Source organism: Talpa occidentalis, unplaced genomic scaffold (genome assembly GCF_014898055.3).
Source record: "Talpa occidentalis isolate TD23 unplaced genomic scaffold, MPIMG_talOcc4v2.1, whole genome shotgun sequence".
NCBI lineage: Eukaryota > Metazoa > Chordata > Mammalia > Eulipotyphla > Talpidae > Talpa > Talpa occidentalis.
Window position 1 is genome coordinate 76,215,552 of NW_026555331.1, and position 20,746 is coordinate 76,236,297.

Below are 20,746 nucleotides of genomic sequence, written 5' to 3' on the forward strand. Positions count from 1 at the left end.
AAGTGCCCATAGGAACAGAAGGCAGTGGACAGACTTCCTCTTCAGAGGAATAGAAGAGACTAGTGGGAGACAGGACGGTATCCTAATAGAGCAACAAAATTGCAGTCCCTGTGTTTCCTTGTGACTAAGACACGAGAGTCCCAGTACTAGTCAGTGGAGGACCTAATATATAGCAGGACAGTCTTTTGGTTAAAACTCTGGAAACACTAGGATAAGACAGAGTACAAAAACTCACAACAATGCTGTAATTTCCCATTGATTTGTTTTGCTTTAAGAAATAAATGTAATGTGTCTTGTACATGAATTTGGTCACTGAAGAATCATGTGCAATACATTCATGCCATCAGTCAAGAAATAAATGAAATTTGTCTACATTTTCCTCATTATTTTTATGTATGGCCTTATTATACTTACCAGAACTTGCAAAAACAATTAAGACACTGTAGGGCCAGGATGGGGACTAAGCAGGTTTTCTATGATCCATCAGACGGGTAAAGGAGAGTCCCAGAGACCTGGTGGCTTTCTCAGGCTTTTATTGAGCTTTTAGATGTAGAGCAGCAACCAGGTTACATGGCAGGCAGGGGTGCCAGCCCCTCCTCCTGGCCCCAGGGCAGTCTTAACTCTGGGCTTCTTTGGCCTTCTTTCTCCCCTTGTCTCTCCTGCTTCTTCTCCTGCTTCTGCTTCTCTTGGTGACTAATTCAAAACTCCTGCCATGGTCCACAGAAGTAAAACAACACAACAATGTAACAACTGCAGGTGCCCTATTAGGTAGGGCCATCCTAAAGGTGGGAGGGCAGAAAAGCCTGAAAAACCATTTACCTTACAGACACTTACCAATTAAGAATGAGAAACAATTTAGCTATGACCTGCATAGACTAAGATGTGGTGGGCCTAGGCAAACTAGGTGATGCCCACACCTATGTCATTTACCTTACAGACACTTACCAATTAAGAATGAGAAACAATTTAGCTATGACCTGCATAGACTAAGATGTGGTGGGCCTAGGCAAACTAGGTGATGCCCACACCTATGTCATCTTGCTCATTAAGACTAGAAACTGGACAAGACTTTCACCCCTTACCACCTCAAAGCCCCACCATCACAGAATTTAGATGTAGGGGAAATTTGAGATTCCAAAGAGGTGTAGTTCATTTGCAGCATATGACAAATTGAATGCTCATAGTAGAATGTTAAACATCAGCCCTAAGCACCTGCATATATAGATTAAGGTACATTCTCATGTTTATTTCAGTGTTTCTGGAAATTCTGTTGTGTGTAATATCCTCGTGAGAGCAGGTTTAGCAAGCACCAGGTGAAGACTACTATGCTCACCAGGCACTTCTAAATTTAAAATGTTTCTTCTTCAGGGCTCTGCTAACATCTATTAACACATGTAATCATCACACTTCGAAGTTTTCTTATGATGTGAGAAATAAGTATATCAATGCCATGTATATTTATTATAAGTGTGAAAACTTAATGTCAATTGATGTTTGCTTGTCAGTCTTTTGCAGCATCCCTAATCAAGGCCTTCCAAGAGTCTGCCCTTTCCTTTCAGCTATCCTACCCAATGAACTCTGTGACTCTACCCCACTCCCTTCTATCATATTGCTTCTTTTTTTTTTTTTCTTTTTTTCATTTTTATTTTTTTTATTTATTTATTTATTTTTTTTAAATATTAAATTTTATTTTTATATTCCCCCATACAATTGCAAACGCCCCATTCTGACCCCAATCCTTCCCCTCCCGCCCCCCACCCCCCAAAAAGTGTCTCTGGTTCATAGTTTTTTGTTGATTTTGATTTTCACTTTCTTATATTCATTTTCCTGGTCCCTTATTTAAGTTTTCTAGATTCCTGCTATGAGTGAGACCATCCGGTATTTTTCTTTTTCTTTCTGGCTTATTTCGCTGAGCATGATCCCTTCCAGTGCCATCCATGTTGCTGCAAATGGCATGTGTTTATCTTTTTTGAATGCTGAGTAATATTCCATGGTATATATGTACCACATCTTCTTGATCCAGTCATCTATTTTTGGGCATTTGGGTTGTTTCCAAAGCTTAGCTATTGTAAACAGTGCTGCTATAAACATAGGAGTGCAGGTGCTCTTTGGAATTGATGTTTCTGTGTCCTTTGGGTAAATACCTAGGAGTGGAATTGCTGGATCATATGGAAGCTCTATGTTTAGTAGGTCCAGAAATCTCCACACAGCTCTCCATAGTGGTTGGACCAGTTTGCACTCCCACCAACAGTGCAGAAGAGTTCCTTTTTCTCCACATCCTCGCCAACATTTGTTGTTGCTAGTTTTTTTAATATGTGCCATTCTCACTGGTGTGAGATGGTATCTCATGGTAGTTTTGATTTGCATTTCCCTGATTACAAGTGATGTTGAACATTTTTTCATATGTCTGTTGGCCATTTGCATTTCCTCTTCAGAGAAGTTTCTTTTTAGCTCTTCTGCCCATTTTTTGACTGGATTATTTTCTTTGTTGTTGCTGAGTCTCATCATATTGCTTCTTAATATCGATCTTGCCTCTCTCCACATTAATAAAGTACCATTTATTCTTAGTTTTTAACATAAAGTCTTGCACCATTATTTAATTTTCTCTGACATTGAGCTCTCTATGGACATTCTTCCTCCAAACAAGCACACATATTTTACTATAACTTCCATATTCTGAAAAGGATGGGTGTGGGGAATGGGAGACACTAAAGGTATCTATTGCTTCCTTTCACTGCTGTAAATATGAAGTAAAGTGTTTAGAGCAAAGCACATGAACTTTAATGCCGAATGTCAAGATGAAAACCCTACTTTTATCACACCTTTAGAGTATATCTTTAGACAATTTATTTTGGCCTCATATATTAAAGGGAATAAGAAATCTAATTCAAAATAATAAGTACCTACTTCAAAAGCTTGTTCAAAGGCGATTGCACATATTACAAGTACTTTGCACCATGCTTAGCAGAGCTGAGTGTTTGATAATTATAACTAACAATGACATTATCTTCACATGTTCATCCTCACACAGCTTTTGGGCCGATATTCTGTGCCCTTTACCATATCAGCATTTTTGTTTATCTAACCCTCTCTTACAAACTTATGACTTCCGGGCCTCCCTGGTGGCACAAGGGGCTAAGATACAACCTATGAAGCTATCCACAACCACTGCAGCACTAGCTCCATCCCTGGCCAGGAAGTTGCCCACATGGCGCAGCAGACCTTTCCTGTCTCGCCCACTGCTCCCCTCAGCAGTGTATTTTAGATCTGCCTGTTCTGCTCCCCACTCTGTCTCTGGTGAATCCTCTCATGTCCCACACCTCTGGCCTGAACCCCAGTTCTTGTATGCATAAATAAATAAATCTTTAAAAAACAAACTTGTGACTTCCTTAATGCCAGACACTTACAAACACATTTCACGTTAAAAAAATTTTCATCCCCAGGGCAACATTTTGCATTTTTATGCTACTTACAACTGGTTGCCATTATATATCTTTAATTTAATATCCCACTTTCTAAGATCCACTTCCTATCAGCTCTCTCCACTCACTGCAAACAAACCATGGTATGCCACCAATGCCTGATTCCTGGACTCTTATATATTCCACAAACTATCAGTAGCTTTCTTGCTTCGCTCATTTCTTCACCAAGTTCATTTCTTTATTGCTATTTCTTCTAATCCCAATCTTTGTCATCCTTTTGTGACTTCTATTCTGCCAGAATCTGATTTGGATCACCCTAAACATGCTGTTCAACTGCTGACAGTCACAACAACCACTTTTCTTTCTTTTTTTTCTTTTTTTATTTATTTATACAAGAACAGGGGTGGTCCTCCCCTGGTGGCGCAGCGGTAGAGCGCTGGGCTGGGAAGCTGCCCTCAGCCTCTGCAGCGCCTGATCCATCCCCAGCCGCTGGCGAGGGCCCCACATGGTGCCACAGACCTCTGCTGTCTCGCCCGCTGCTCACCTCAGCAGTGTATTTCTTCATCAGTCGGCCTGCTCTGTTCCCCTCTCTGGCTCTGGTGAATTCTCTCACCCTCCCGTGCTTCTGACTGTACCCAATGCTTGTATAAATAAATAAATAAATAAATAAATAAATAAATAAATAAATAAATCTTTAAAAAAATAAAGAACCAGGGTACAGGCCAGATGCACGGGAGGGTGAGAGGGTTCACCAGAGACAGAGCGGGGAACTGAACAGGCAGACTGACGAAATACACTGTTGAGGGGTGCAGCGGGTAAGACAGGAGAGGTCTGCTGCACCATGTAGGATACTCTCCGGGTGGCCGGGATTGAACCTGCACCGCAAAGGCTGCAGACAGCTTCACAGTTCAGTGCTCAACCCCCTGCGCCACCCGGGAGGCCCACAACAACCACTTTTCAAGGGTTCAACAGACACTGGTGGACAGTGGTGTACAGCTCCGATTACAGAACATTTTCATTATTACAGAAAGGTTCTTCTGGACTGCAATGCTTTATCTAAACAATTGATTTTCTTTCTTCTATACCTTGAAGTGAAGGACATTTTGAGGAAGACAAAACAATTATGTGGTTTTGATACTTGAAATTTCAGTATGTTCAATCTTAATAGTCCTTAGAGACAACTGGAGCTATAATGAATCAGCACCATCTCTGACCTCCTGCTGTCATTACAAAATTCAACAACCTTCTCAAACTATCTATCCCACACTGTCCACCACATAGACACTCAGCACTATTAGCACATGAACTGGTCTTTTTTTTTTTTTTTTGCTATGAAAATAAATAATATAGAGAAGAACTCTCTTATTCCTCTTGTCTGTTTTAATCAATTTTCTCAATGGCCAAGCTTTATTTTTTCTTCCAGTTTATTGAAAAATCTGTGATTAGGATTAATCATCAGCCAAATGATACTAATTAAGCAGGTATTTCATGCATGCACAGTTTTGGGTGCCGAGCTTTAGCTGTTAACAAGACAATGTCTCTACATTCATTCTAGTATTTCCAGGTAAGCAATAAATAACTATTTCATATAAGGATCATAGAAAAAAGTAAAAAGCATGGTATTTAAGAAATATCAGGGTGGAAATGGTGCTGTTTTATATTGATGGGTCAAGAAGGCCTATTGATAGACAAGAAAGGCAGGAAGTGAACCCAGCTGTTGTCAGGAAATTTCTCACAGAAGGAATGGTTAGGTGCTGAGGCTCTGGAGCAGATGTGCTCTTAGTATATTGGAGGTTACTAGAAGAAGGCCTAAGTGGGTAGAATATCAATAAATAACAGAAGATGTAGTCAAGGACATAGCTGTATCATGTAGCTCATTTCTGGCCACAGTTAAGACTTTGAATGAGTCAAGAAGCCACTGGAGGGTATGAGGAGAAGAGGGACCTCATCTGATTAAAATATTTGGAATGTTTTTGAGTTTTGTGTTCTGAATATTCTATAGGATCATAGATGGAAGTAGGGAGATATTCTAGGAAAGTATTGTAATAAATCAGGTGTGGTGACAATTTATGTCAATTGTGGTGGTGGACTAGCCAAAGTAGCTGTGGTAGAGTGGACAAAATTTGGTCTGAATGTGGGTCTGTTTTATAAACAATTCATCATTTCTTAATACCTCAGGAAGCTCTTTGTCTCTCTACATTTGGACATTTGTCTTTCTTTACTTGCTCATTTCTCTCAGAAAAGAAACATTCTTAAATCTCTTATAGCTTAAAATTAAAAATTACTTTTTCTTAATGCTGAGTGAGCCAGTTCCCATCTCTGGTCACGTTCCATTTCTGCTTCACAACTTTGGAAGAATGATCTACAATAACTAAATTTACTTAGTCCTCCCAGTCTTCTTCTCCCACTGAAGTTAGCACCTGACCATAAAGTCAAACCACTCTGGCTAGAACCACACTAATGAAAGCACTGATAGATCTATTGGATCTTTCTGTTTATGTCAGACTTGACCATCCTGCATCATCTGACACTTTGAAACTCTCACTTTGCTTGGCTTCCTTCACAGTGTTCCTGTTAGCTTTTCTCCTAAACATGTGGCTCCTTCTCATAATTTTTCACAAGCTTCTCTTCCTCCACTCACCTCTTAAATATGTGGGTTCCCCAAACTCTGACCTGATGTTTCTTTTGTGTTAAGACATGACTGGTAAAGGAATAGATCCCAAAATACATAAGGTCTCAAAAATCATAGAGGCCTATTTTTTCACTCAAGGAACAATCTTAAATAGATTTTTCTGGTCAATGGTGTTTTATTTTATTTTTTCAAAGCTATTTCTGCTCCTGTTTCTTTTTTTTAAAGATTTATTTATTTATGCATACAAGAGCTGGGGTACAGGCAGATGTGCGGAGAGAGGGGGTTGTGGTGAGAGGATTCACCAGAGACAGAGTGGGGAACAGAAAAGGCAGATCCACTGAAATACACTGCTGAGAGGAGCAGCAGGAATGTCAGGAGAGGTCTGCTGCACCATGTGGGTTGCTCCCTGGCCAGCCAGGGATTGAACTCATGCAGCAGAGGCTGCAGACAGCTGCAGAGGTTGTGGACAGCTTCATAGGCTTCGTCTTAATCCCTTGCACCACCAGGGAGGCCCTAGTCAATGGTGTTTTAAAACTGGAATTGTAACTAAGGGGTCAAGATGCCACATAGTTGTCAGGTAGTAGAGTGAAGTTACTATAAATGTAGAAGAATTTTTAAAGTCAATATCTGAGAGTAGTTTCTATGATTCCTAAAGCCCCTGATTGATGAGAAAATAAAAATTTGAAAGAGTGGAGTGGGAAATATTTGTGAAATGCCTTCAGAAAAAGTATCTGCTGTGTGTGAATCTTACCTCTGCCAAGAGTGGACAACAATCTTCATCAGTTGAAATGAGGGATCAATAGTGACCCCGTATTTTGGTAACTAATGTTTAACTCAAGTAGGAAAAGTATATATTGATCTATGGCAAAGGAAAAAATAAAGAAGTAGAGGGCTTAGTTTGTGAAGGAAATATATATATATATATATATATATATATATATATATATATATATATAATTTCAGAAATAGGTGAGTTTCCTATGAACTGAAATGATCCATGTGAGAGAGAGTGCAGAGTGCAGCTCTGGGGATGCTTCAGACCCTTCCCAAGAGAAACTCCCAAGAAGAGGATAAGCAAAGAAAGAGACTCTTTATATAGTAGACTCTGGAGAAGAAAGGTCTGAGTAAGTCAATCAAAAATGATAATTAAGGGCAGGGGGAAGCAAATATTGTCTAAAAAATGTAAAAAAAAAAGATAAATGTTAAAATAAAATTAATTAATTAATTAATGCAATTGGGAAAAAATGATAATTGACCATGCCAGGGCTACATAGGAGAAATGCAAGCCAAAAGACAGCTATATCCCAAACCATCGCAACTGCAGGTGAGAGAATGCAAAAACTACTTGAAAGTACCTACAGGGGATGAGACAGATTGAAGTGTCTGCTAAGTTTTGAGTATATGAGGTCATTTTATTTTCTCTCACTAAGGTTTGTTAATGGTAGCAAAGGCTCCTTTCCAGAGGATGGACAATTTGTAATAAGTGAGAAAAGAAATTAAAGAATAAGAACAATACATATGGGGAGTGATTAAGAATAGAATACATGTAACACTGTATTTAACTCGAAAGCCAGAGAACAAGTTAAAAACTAAAAGTTATTTATCCAATAGAAAATATGTGCACTCAGCTTAGAAGAATGGATACTGACCTCAGAATCCACATTGAAAGCTCCAACTCATAACCTCAGCTCTTTTTTTTTATGCCTTAGGGACCACAAGAACCCAGCATCCCAATTGTAGACCTAAGACTAAAATATAAAAGATATTGAGGGTAGTGGAAATGAAAAAATCGAGTATTAATTTACTACTTTGGGGCAAATCATAGTAATCTGTTGTTCTACCTCATTCAAAAAATGAGTTCATAGAAAAGACTAAAACAGCAACATAGGGTTAATTCAGTAATAAAAAGAAAGAACCAAACAAAGGAGCAAAAAAAAATCAAAAGTCATGCTCTACAGTTTAATAATTGTTAAATAAATATCTCGCATATTCAGAAAAATTTTAGAAACAAATCAGAATTTGACTAAAAGGATTTTCAAAAATGAAATAAAAGGAAATGATCCTGAGGTTTAGCAAAGATCTGTCCATTTCTGGAAGGACATAAACCATTATTTTTTGAATATTAAATTTCAAGTTATCATCATTTCCTCCTCTCTTGTTATATCTTTATTTCATCTCTCCTCTGGCCTCCTTTTTTCTTGTTTCTCTTTTTATCTCTCCCATAATATTTGCATTTTTAAGATGAACATTTATTATTCTAACAATCATGAAAAGCTATTATAAATAAAAACAAATACTGTTGAATGGTATGTTGTTAAATGAAAAACTTTTAATAACTACATTAGAGAAATATGAATTGTCTATAGTTATAATGAAACACTGATACAAGTATATAATATTTTAATCATGAAAACAATTGAGTACGAGCTTGAGTCAGATACATAAATGGATCAGGGATAAAATGATACTAAAATAAAAAAAAATCAACAAACATTAAATTCTATGATCAATTGTGATTTATTATAGAGTGAAGGGACAATTAAAAATATGTAAAAATAAATCAATGTGATATACCACATTAACTAATTTAAGGATAAAAATTATATAGTTATCTCAATAGATGCAGAAAAGTATTTGACAAAATTCAACATCCATTCATGATAAGAACTCTCAGTCAGCTGTGTGTACAGGGAATATGCCTTAGCATAATAAAGGTCATACATGACAAGCCCATAGTTATAATTATAACCATTAATGAAAAGCTGATAGAAGTTTCTTTAAGATCAGGAACAAGACAAAGATGCCCACTTGGACCACTTATATTGAACATAAGACTAGAAGAACACGGGATTAGCCAGAGAAATTAGAAAAGAAAAAGAATAAAAGATATTCAAATAAGAGGGGCCTCCCCGGTGGCACAGCAGTTGAGCGAAGCTGTCCGCAGCCTCTGCAGTGCCGGTTCAATCGCCGGCTGCTCCCCGGCCACCAGAGGAGGGTCCCACATGGCGCGCAGACCTCTCCTGCCGCCCGCTGCTCCCCTCAGCAGTGTACTTCCGTCCTTCTGCCTGCTCTGCTCCCCGCTCTGGCTCTGGTGAGTTCTCTCGCCCTCCCACACTTCTGACTGTACCCAGTGCTTGTATGAAAAATAAATAAATAAATAAATAAATAAATAAATAAATAAATATCTTAAAAAAAAGATATTCAAATAAGAAAAGAAGAAGTAAAGCTACCTCTACTTGTAGATTACATGATATTATATATAGAAAACCCTAAAGGGAGCTCCCTGGTGCTACAAGGGGTTAAGTCTCAGCACTATGAAGCTATCTGCAGCCACTGCATCATGAGTTTGAAGCCTGGCCCTGGAGATGACTCACATGGTGCAGCAGACCTCTCCTGTCTTGTCTGCTGCTCCCCTCAGCAGTGTATTTCATCAGTCTGCCTGTTCTGTTCCCCACTCTCTCTGGTGAATCCTCTCACCCTCTCGTGCATCTGACCTGTACCCCCAGTTCTTGCATAAAAATAAATAAATCTTTAAAAAAAATAAAGATGTAAAAAAGTAAAGGAAGAGCATTACAATTAAAAACAGATATGAATGGGATGGAACAGAAATCTCAGTAACAGATCAATGGAATGAAGTATAATGGCTTTGTACACATTCAATAAGTGATAAAAATGGTATTCTAACATGGGAAATCAATAAATGATGCGATTAAATCTTTGTTTTTTTAAAATTATAATTCTTCCTTGTTCTATATGCCAAAATATATTCCAAATATTTTGGATTGAAGAATAAAATGCCAAAAAATATATTTAATGGAAAATGCAGATGAATATCTATTTGATTTCCTGATGGAGAAGAAGCTCCAACATTAAATAAAGATTCTTTGTTTAGTCTGCATAAAAATGTAAACTCTCTTTTGGTTAGAAACACTACACATAAAATAAAAGGGCAAAGAACAAATGGGGAAAATTAAAATAATATGTAGGATATGTATTAAAATAAAACAACTATACAATATGCAGGATACATTAAAATTAAAATAATATGTAGCACATGAGTTGGGGTCTTTACTATAAAGAGTTCTCGTCGATAATAATAACATACATTTTTAAAGTATGTATAAAAGCATGTTATGAGGGCCTCCCCGGTGGCGCAGCGGTTGAGCGCTGGGTTGCGAAGCTGCCCGCGGCCTCTGCGGTGCCGGTTCGATCCCCGGCTGCTCCCCGGCCACCAGAGGAGGGTCCCACATGGCGCGCAGACCTCTCCTGCCGCCCGCTGCTCCCCTCAGCAGTGTACTTCGGTCCTTCTGCCTGCTCTGCTCCCCGCTCTGGCTCTGGTGAATTCTCTCACCCTCCCGCGCTTCTGACTGTACCCAGTGCATGTATAAACAAAAAACAAACAAACAAATAAATAAATAAATAAAACATGCCTCTATTAAAAAAAAAAAAAAAGCATGTTATGAATTTTTATTTAAAATATTAAACTACATGAGTAAAGTTTTTATAATTGAAACAGGTAAACAATGGGCACACAATATGAATAGCTATTCAAAAGAAAGCTGTGCAGGGATGACATAACTGATATGGCAAAAGAAGATTCCTTCTTATCCTTGTTAGATATCCCAAGAGGAATACCTAACAATTGACAAGTGGGTCGCACACCAACAGCCTGGCAGCTCTGGGTGAGACTAAAGTAGAACCTTGGACCTCAAAAACCAGAACACACATTATCATAGGAGACACAAAGAATTTAACTTCATTAAATGGGAAGTGATCAGAGAAAAACACCTGGAAGCTATGTTCTGGAATGCAATACAGACTTCAAGGCGAGCAATTCCTTCCAGGGCTTTGAAGATGAAAGAGTGGAAAGAGTGTGGAGACACACACCCTGAACCAAGTGAAAACCATACAAAGTACTTGGGGTACTCCTCACAGGCCTGATATTCAATAAGGGAAACAATAGAGAAGACATTCAAGACTACACTCTCACCAGCCCCAACCCTCCGGACTGGTATTGATCTTGTGACACACACTGACAATTGAAAAGACTGCTGAGCCTCAGATATGAGACAGTAGAGAAAAGTGATATTGGCAGTACCACAAACAAGAGCCAGTCCCAATCAGAAAGCTCACACCAACTGATGGACTCTACCCAGCATCTCCTGCACATAATTGACTGAACAACTACATACAGTTTTCAGTATCTATAGACACCAGCAAAGGTCCCTCAAAATCAAATCAAATCAAACCACAGTACCATCTGCAGGAAAAGTAAAAGCAGTTTATCTCTCTCAATTACTACTACAGATTTTTTTTTAATAGGAAAATTTAAAGCAGCAAAATGAGCAGACAAAAAATTTAATGTGCAGTAACTTGAGGTCACAAAGGAATATGACATCACAAGGAAAGAACAACTCTCTGGAATCCAAAACAAAGACATGGAAGATTATACCTTCATAGCAGACAGAGAGTTCAAAATTGCTACAATATGGAAACTCATAGAAACAGAAGAAAATGTAGAAATGTAAGTGATAGTTATACAAGAAAACTCAGAAAAACTAATCAAAAAGACACAACAAAACTCAGTAAGACAAATGAATGCACTGGAAAATAAAATTAACAAAGAGAAGGTAGAAATTAAAGCTTTAAATAAAAAAATAGAGATATAGGATATAAAAAAGATAAACAAGATCAAGTGCTCCAGATAAAACTATGGAAGCAGAACAGACCAAATTGGTGATCTTGAAGATAGTAATGCACAAAGGACCAAGATCAGAGAGAGAATTAAGATTTAAAAAAAAAAAAAGAAGAAATACTTTAAGAACTACCTAACCCCATTTGGAAAGGCAATTTAAGAAAAATAAGTATCCTAGAGGGGAAGAGAATTGGAAGGGAACAGAGAACATACTCAAATAAATAATAAGGGAAAGCTCCCCAAATCTAAGAAAGGAACTAAATATACAAACCTATGAAGCTTAAAGAATATCTAGTTATCTAAGCATAGTGAGACCTACGCCAGGAAGTATAGTAGTAAAATGATCAAGAGTTTTACACAAATAAAGAATATTGAAGGTGGCTGGAGAAAAAAAGAAGGTAACTTAAAAGTTACTCCCATCAAGCTTTCATCATACTTTTTCAGCCCATCTTTTGCAGGCTAGGTGAGCATGAAATAACATATTCAAAATATTCAAAGGTAAAACTGGAGACTCTGCCCAGTCCAGTGGGACCTGGGACCTGTATCAGGGAGGGTGCCAGAGAGTCCATAGATCTCTCAAGCTTCATTGAAACCCTTCCAATCCCTGCCTATACTTGCAGAGGCTTCACAACTTGCTGTGAGAGACTGCTAGTGCTGGACCAGACTGGTAAAACACAGGACCCATATCAGGGAAAGTGCCAGAGCAGCCAGAAGTCTCACAAGATCCCACCGACCCCCACCCAGCAGAGGTCTTATGACATTCTGATCCTGACCATGAGATCCAGCCAGTACCTACTCAGAGAAGTGAGACACCAGACCCACATAAGAGAGAATGCTAAAGAAGCCAGACACATTGTGACCTTCCATGAGTCCCTGCCAGCCCTCTCCCAGACTTTCTATGAAACCCTGCCAGTCCCTGCCCATACTTGCAGAGGCCTTACAACTTGCTGTAAAAGGCCACCAGTGCTGACCCAGACCAGAGAGACCCAACCCATATCACAGAGAGTGCCACATCAGCCTTAAAAGACTTCACAAGCTCCCACCCATACCATCAGAGATCGTCCAACTTCCCATAAGGCCCAGCCATTGCCAACCTGGACCTAAAGAGGCCTTGTTACTTCCCAGGAGATCCCTACCAGCACTCAAACAAACTGCTGAGAACGTAGAGCAGTGTTAGAGAATGAGCCAAAGAGTCCAGAGGACTTATGAACTCCCATGAGACCCCACAAGCAGGTTGCCCAGATAGGTGAGAATACTGACCAGTGAAGGAGGAGAAGCCACTTGCAGAGGAAACCCATATACAGCAGCTGAGTTCCAAAATTAATAATGGGCAGAAGGAAAAAATAAAAGGCAATGTGAGTCCTCAAGCAAATAGTGAAACAAAAAGCAACAACAAATCTTCAGAATCCCAATTCCATAGACATGGAAGCTATGTTCTCCCTATCAGAAATAGAGTTTAGAGTTGCAAAGATAAGGAAATCAAAAGTAACTGAAGATAACTCAGAAAAACGAGTGAATGTCATTAGAAATGAAATCAATGAATTGAAGATGGAAAATGAAGCTCAAAATAAGATAAAAATAGAGTTTCAGAATTTCAAAAGAGAAATACAGGAGATGAAAAATCCAGAAGAAAGTCACAGAAGTATAACAGATTAAGTGGAACAACAGTCACTGTAATTTAAGATGCTAATGTACAAAGAACGTGGCTAGAGAAGGAAAGAGAAACAAAATTTCTAAAAAATGAAGAACTACTCCAATAAATATTCAACTCCATGAGAAAAGGCAACAGATGAATAATGGGAATTCCAGCAGGGAGAGTTAGAGAGAAAGAAATAAAAAAAATGTATTTAAGGAAATAATAGAGGAAAAATTCCTGAACCTAGAGAGGGAATAAATACATAAATCTGGGAGGCTAAAAGAACCCCGGTATGTCTAAATAAAAATAGATCTACCACAAGACATATAGTAGTGAAATTTCTAAAAGTTCATGACAAAAAAAAAAAAAAAAAAGAATTCAGAAGCTGGAAAGGGAGAAAAAACAGCTATCAGAATTCTCTGAAGAAACATCACCAGTGAGGAGAGAATGGAATGGCACATTCCAATTACCCAGAGAGAAAAACTTTCAGACAAGTATACTCTATTCCTCAAGACTCTCCTTCAGAAATGAGGGAAGAAGAGAGACCTTTTCAGATGTAGATAAACTCAAGGCTTGCAAACACCTTCCCTCCAATAAATATTGAAAGGAGCTTACACACTAAAATAAAAAAGAGGAACATATACAAAAAACCAAATAGGAAATAGGTTGACCTACAAAAATGATGGATAAAATGATAGCAACAGACTATCACATATAAATAATCACTGTAAACATAAGTGGACTGAACTCACCAGTTAAAAGATAGAGTTTCTGTTTGGATCAGAAAACAGAATCCCAATTCCACTGCTTTGGGGATATATACCTAAACTCCAAAGAAAAATATAGGTTTAAAAAGGATTGGAAAACAATCCTACAACCAAATGGGACTCTAAAACAGCAGAGACAATCATATTTTTAACATACAAAATATATTCCCTGTTAAAAAAGATAGTAAGAGTCAGGAAGGCTCACTATATAATAATAAAGGGAATGATACATGAACAAGACATAATGCCCATCAATGTATATGCACCAAAAGAAGGGGCACCAAAATACATTAGACAACTATGTATTTAATCAATTATGAAAACAAACACTGGAGGGGGGAGATTTGTAGTAGGAGACTTCAAACTCCACTCTCACAATGGATAGATAAATGAGGCACAATAAAGAGGGATACGATAGCCTTAAATAGAGAAGTAGACTTCATCAACCTCAAAGACATATTCATGGCAATGCATGCCCAAAAAGAATACACATATATCATAAATACACATGGGACATTCTCCAGAATAGACTCTATTCTGTGACACAAAATAAATATCAATAATTTTACAAAAATTTAAATCATACCTAGCATCTTCTCAGACAATAAAGGTATTGAACTACAATTGAATATCAAAAGAAAGCCGGAAAATATTTTAATAGATAAGGACTGAACAACATGGTATTGAGGGACCACTAGGTTAATGGGGAAATCAAAGAAGAAATTATGGAATAACTTGAGACAAATGAAAATAAGTACACAACCATCCGAAATGCATGAGATGTGGCAAAAGCAGTACTAAAAGGAAAATATATAGCAATACACCCTCACATAGGGAACAAGAAGACACTCAAACAACCTTCTCGCTCAACTTGAAGAATTATAAAAACAAGAACAAAAACATCCAAAAGCCAGTAGAGGAAAAGAATAGTAGAAATAAAAGCAGAAGTAAATGAAATAGAAATTAAAAAAACAGTCCAAGAGACCAGTGTACCCGAAATCTGGTTCTCTGAAAAAAAAAATAAACACAAGAGACAAACCTTTAGCAAGTCTCACCAAGAAAATAAGGGAGAAATCTTGAATATATAGAATTTAAAATAAAAGAGGAGAAATCACAACAGATGCTTGAAAAATGCAGAGGTAATTAGATGTTTGAGAAATGCAGAGAATAATTAGAGACTACTATGGACATCTATATGCTAACAAATTCAATATCCTAAAAGAGATGGAAAAAATTCTTAGAATTATACAATCACCCAAGACTAAATACAGAATAGAAACCCTGAACAAACCAATCACAAGCAAGGAAATGAAACAAAAATCAAACTCTCCCAAAAAACAAAAGTCCAAGAGCAAATGATTTCACAAATGAATTCTACCAAACCTTCAAAGATGAACTAATACCTATCTTGTTCAAACTCTTCCCAAAATTGAAAAAGAATAAATATTTCCAAATTTATGAGGCCAACATTATTCTAATACCAAAAACAAATAGAGGCAACACACAAAAAATAAAATTATGGACCAATCTCCCTAATGAACAAAAACACAAACATCCTGAATACAATCCTGGCAAACTAAATTCAAAAATTTATTAAAAGTATCATATGCTGTGACCAAGTGGGATTCATACCAGAAACAAAGGGATGGTTAATTTTCTAAAATCAATCAACATAATTTATTTCATCAAAAAGAAAGATAAAAATCATATGATCATATCAATAGATGCTGAGAAAGGATTTTATAACATCTAAGATCCATTTATATTTAAAACCCTCACAAATCCAGGGATAAAGGGAACATAACATAATAAAAGTCAGTTACGACAAACCCTTAGTTAATATCATTCTCAATGATGAAAAACTGGAATCTTTTCCACTAAGATCTGGTACAAGACAAAGATGTTCATTCTCACCATTGGCATTCAACATATTACTGGAAGTTCCAGCTAGATTGATTAGACAAGAAAAATATGTAAAAGGAATCCAAATTCAGAAGAAATTATGTATCATTTGCTGAAAACATGAAAATATACATAAATAACCCTCAAAATTTCATGGTAAAACTAATTGAAACAATCAGTTTAGCAAAATGGTGGGGTATACAATCAACACACATAAGTAGGTTGCCTTCCTATACACAATGAGATAGAAGAGGAAGAAATTAAGAAAGAGATCCCATTTACAATTACACCAAAGGGGAAAAAAAAAATACCTAGGAGTAAGCCTAACTAAGGAAATAAAAGTCCTATACAAAGAATACTCTGAGACATTGTTGAAAGAAATAGAAGATACAGAGAAATGGAAAAATATTCCCTACTCATGAATGGGAATATCAACATTGTCAAATATCCATCCTACTCATAGCAATATACAGATCCAATGCAATACTCATACAAATGTCAATGTCGTATTTCAAATAACTGGAGCAAATACAACTGAAATTCACGTGAATCCACAAAACTCCCCAAATAGCAAAATAAATCTTGACAAATAAGAAAGGCAATGAAAACATCACACTTCTGGAACTCAAATTATATTATCAAGGCACAAAAATTAAAATAGCTTGGCACTGGAACAAAAAACAGACACACAAACCAATGAAATAGAATTGAGAGCCCCCAAATAAACCCACATATATGTGGACAGTTGATCTATGACAAAGGAGCCAAAAGCATACACCAGAATAAGTACAGCCTCTTCAATAAATGGTGTTGACAAAACTGGACAGCTGCATGAAAAAAGAATGAAACTATACAACCTCACACTATACACTGAAATCAACTCAAAGTGGATCAAAGACTTGGATGAAAAACCTAAAACCACAAAATACACAGAAGAAAGTATAGACAAAACTTTTCATGACATTAGGGATTTGTTGCCCACTGCAAGGAAAACAAGAAAACATAAACAGCCAGAACTACATCAAACTAAAAATCTTCTGTACAGTGAAAGAAACCATAACTACAATGAAAAGACACCCCCACTGAATGGGAGAAAATATTTGTATGCCTTACAGCTGACAAAGGATATCAAAGAACTGATAAAATGTTACAAAAAAAAAAAAAAAAAACAAAGGAAATAACCCAATAAAAAGTGAGTAAAAGAACTGAACAGACACTTCTCCATAGAAGACATTCAAAGAGCCAGAAGGCACATGAAAAACTGTTCAAAATCACTTACTATTAGATAAATGCAAATCAAGAGCACAATAAGATACCATATCACTCCTGTGAAAATGGCCTACAGGGACAAAACCAGAAACAAGTGCTGGTGAAGATATGGAGAAAAGGGGACACCCTGTACTGTTAGTGGGAATGCAAACTGGCCAAGCCCTTATGGAAATTAGTATGGAGGTGTCTCAAAACATTAAACATAGAATGCCATTTGACTCAGTAATTCCGCTCCTAGGCATCTAACCAAAAATTCAAAAACACTAATTTGAAATGAAACTTGCATTCCCATGTTCATTGTAGCACTATTTACTATAGCTAAACTGTAGAAACAACCAAAGTGCCCCAGAAAAGAGGAGAGAATCAAGATGTGGTATATATACACAATGGACTACTACTAAGTGATAAAAAGATTAACTTCTGACATTTACAGCCATATGAATAGAGCTTGAAGGGATAATGCTAATTGAAATAATTAGGAGAAAGATAAAACTGGATGGTGTCACTAAAATGTGAAATATAATGTAACTAAGTTAATAGCCAGATAAAGACAAGCTCAAAATCTAACCCTTGATAGCTGATCATAGAACTGAAGTACCGAAAGCGGGTTGGGCAAGTGAGGGTCAAAAACAAAGAGGAAGGAAGCACAATGGTCTATAGCTGTGGACTATGGGGAAGTGAGTGGTGGGTGCACTATGGTGGTAATACCTGATGGAGGTTCCTCAATATTACTTCAATGAAAGATAAATAAAAAAAAAATTAAAAAAAAAACAACAAGCAAAAACCCAATAGATTGTGTGCAGGACTATTGGTGTAGAGCTAGGGTGTCCACACCTGAGGGAGAAATCCTACACTGTTAAACTATTAACAAGGATGTGAAACAATGACAATTCATTTAAAAAAATCTAAAAAAATTAAAAAAAATAAAAATTTTTGCTAAAGTATACTATATCATCCAAGTTTCTTGTTTAGATTTGAGGGGAAAAAAGGCCTATCCAAACGAAAACTGAATGAGTTTGCCAATATTATTTCTCCCATACAATAAATGCTAAAAAAGAACCCTCTTTTATAAATCAAACAGGAGAATGTCCACAAAAAATTTAACAAGGAAATAAGTAGCTATAACTAGAAAACTAGAGATAACATGGTAATAGTATTAATAATGTAAATGAACTAATGTAAATGGACTGAATCCACCCATCAAATATCTTGGAGTGGCTGGAGCTATTAAAAAACAAAACCCAATTATATGCAGCTGACAAGAGACTCACTTAAAGCATAAAAACAAAGCCAAAGTGGGCCTCCCCTGGTGGCGCAGGCTGTTGAGTTCAGAGCTGTGAAGCTGTCAGCAGCGCAAGTTCCATTCCTGCCAGCCAGCGAGGGTCCCACATGGCAAGGCAGACCTCTCCTGTATCGCCTGCTGCTCCCCTCAGCAGTGTAGTTCGTCAGTCTGCCTGTTCTGTTCCCCGCTCTGTCTCTGGTGAATCCTCTCGCCTCCCGATTATCTGGTCTGTACCCTGGTTCTTGTACAAATAAATGAATAAATCTTAAAAAAAAAAAAAAAAAAAAAAAAGCCAAAGTGATGGAATCAATAGACAACTTTGAAAGGGAAGAGACACTACACTTATATCAGATAAAGTAGACTTCCTACCAAAAAATACAGTAAGAAAGAAAGATGGATATATACAATGGTAAAATTTCAATACAGCAGATGACATAATAATCAGTTTAAATGCACCTAATATAGCACTTTCGTGGTATTTAAAGTAAATGTTAACAGATTGAAAAGAAGACATTGAAAGCAACACAATAATAGTAGGGGACTTAAATAACTCACAGTATTGAATAGATCCTGTACACAGAGGAACATAAAGGAAACCATGCCCTCAAATTGATAGCGATTAACTTAATAAATATTAACAGAACGTTTGCCCCTAAACACCAGAAGACACATTCCTTTTAAGTGCTTATGGAACTTTCTCAAGGACAGACTACATGATAGGACACTAAACAAGTCTCAGTATGTTTACAAAGATTTAAATCATATCAAGGATCTTTTCATATCATAATGATGTGAAACTAAAAATCAGCCAATGAAAAAAGAAGGAAAAACAATTTTGTGGATAATAAAAACATGCTACTGAACTACTACTGGGTCAATGAGGAAATTAATGGTGAATTCAAAAAATACCTGCAGATTAAAGAAAACATTACTGTCAGAACCTGTAGGGTACAGGCAGCCGTAAGTGAGAAGTTTATATCAATGTGGTCTGCTTCAGGAAACAAAAAGAATTATGAGAGAAATCTATGTTTACACCAAAAGGCATTAGAAAAATAAAAAAGGCAAAGCCGGGCCTCCCCTGGTGGCACAGGTGGTTGAGCACAGACAGTGCTGTGAAGCTGTCCACAGACTTTGCAGCGCCGGTTCCATCCCAGCCTGCCAGTGAGGGTCCCACATGGCTAGGCAGGCCTCTCCCGCATCGCCCGCTGCTCCCCTCAGCAGTGAATTTCCTCAGTCTGACTGTTTTGTTCCCTGCTCTGTCTCTGGTGAATCCTCCTACCCTCCCACGCATCTGGCCTGTACCCTGGTTCTTGTATAAATAAATAAATAAATCTTTAAAATAGAAAAAGAAGAAAGAAAAAAGGCAAAGCTGAAAGTAGATGAAAATAATAAAAATTACAATAGAAATTAACAAAATAGAGATTTTAAAAAGGTAATCCCAAAAGATCGATGAAGCCAAGACCTAGTTCTTTGAGAAGATTAAGAAAAAAGACAAATCTTTAGCCAGACTCAACAAAAAGAGAGGTAAAACACAAGTAAATAAATTGAAAACAAAAGAGGAAAAATGACAACAGTTACTGGGCCTCCCTGGTGGTGCAAGGGGTTAAGATGCAGCACTATGAAGCTATCTGCAGCTACTGCAGCATGAGTTTGATCCCCCGCCAGGGAGGTGACCCACAGCAGACCTCGACTGTCTCACATGCTGCTCCCCTCAGCAGTGTATTTCAGTACATCTGCTTGTTCTGCTCCCTTCTCAGTCTCTGGTGACGCCTTTCACCCCCCTGCATCTTTGGCCTGCACCCCAGGTCTTGTATACAGAAATAAATAAATCTTTTTCAAAAAAATTATAATTGTTACTACAGAAACACAACATCTCATAAAAGTGTATCACTGTAACTATACGTTGATTTCATGGTAGCAATTGGACAATGTAGGAGAAATGGACCAAATGCTATAAAGAGTCTATATTACAGTACTGAATCAGGAAGAACTGATGTGACATATCATAACTAAGAAAACTGAAACAGGAATCAAATGTCTTCTCCAAAACAGACGACAAGGAAACAGATGGATTCACTAGTGAATTCTACTAAACCTTCAAAGAATTAGTACCTGTCTTATGCAAACTCTGTTGTAAAATT